This window comes from Bison bison, unplaced genomic scaffold, assembly GCF_000754665.1.
Source record: "Bison bison bison isolate TAMUID 2011002044 unplaced genomic scaffold, Bison_UMD1.0 scf7180017864330, whole genome shotgun sequence".
NCBI lineage: Eukaryota > Metazoa > Chordata > Mammalia > Artiodactyla > Bovidae > Bison > Bison bison.
This window is the reverse complement of record NW_011494902.1, coordinates 10,364,799-10,365,639: the sequence shown is the minus strand read 5'-3', so window position 1 is coordinate 10,365,639 and position 841 is coordinate 10,364,799. Positions and strand designations below refer to the sequence as shown.

Sequence of the window (841 nt, the reverse complement as noted above, 5' to 3'; positions counted from 1 at the left end):
CTCTTGCCCTCAATCCCTCCCAGCATCAGAGTCTTTTCCAAGGAGTCAGCTCTTCTCATGAGGTGGCCAAAGTACTGGAGTTTCAGCTTTAGCATCATTCCTTCCAAAGAAATCCCAGGGTTGGTCTCCTTCAGAATGGACTGGTTGGATCTCCTTGCAGTCCAAGGGACTCTCAAGAGTCTTCTCCAACACCATAGTTAAAAAGCATCAATTCTTCGCCACTCAGCCTTCTTCACAGTCCAACTCTCACATCCATACATGACCACAGGGAAAACCATAGCCTTGACTAGACAGACTTTTGTTGGCAAAATAATGTCTCTGCTTTTGAATATGGTATCTAGGTTGGTCATAACTTTCCTTCCAAGGAGTAAGCATCTTTTAATTTCATAGCTGTAGTCACCATCTGCAGTGATTTCTGGAGCCCAAAAACTAAAGTCTGACACTGTTTCCACTGTTTCCCCATGTATTTCCCATGAAGTGATTGGACCGGATGCCATGATATTCATTTTCTGAATGTTGAGCTTTAAGCCAACTTTTTCACTCTCCATTTTTACTTTCATCAAGAGGCTTTTAGTTCCTCTTCACTTTCTGCCATAACGGTGGTGTCATCTGCATATCTGAGGTTATTGATATTTCTCCAGGCAATCTTGATTCCAGCTTGTGTTTCTTCCAGTCCAGCGTTTCTCATGATGTACTCTGCATGTAAGTTAAATAAGCAGGGTGACAATATACAGCCTTGGCGTACTCCTTTTCCTATTTGGAACCAGTCTGTTGTTCCATGTCCAGTTCTAACTGTTGCTTCCTGACCTGCATACAGATTTCTCAAGAGGCAGGTCAGGTG

General features: G+C 43.2%; 1 protein-coding gene across 1 annotated transcript in view; it reads left to right on the top strand.

The window, feature by feature from the left end:
* The window catches only part of LRP1B (low density lipoprotein receptor-related protein 1B), a 1,806,191-nt gene that overhangs the window by 621,965 nt on the left and 1,183,385 nt on the right, over positions 1 to 841 (top strand). The window lies entirely within an intron of this gene.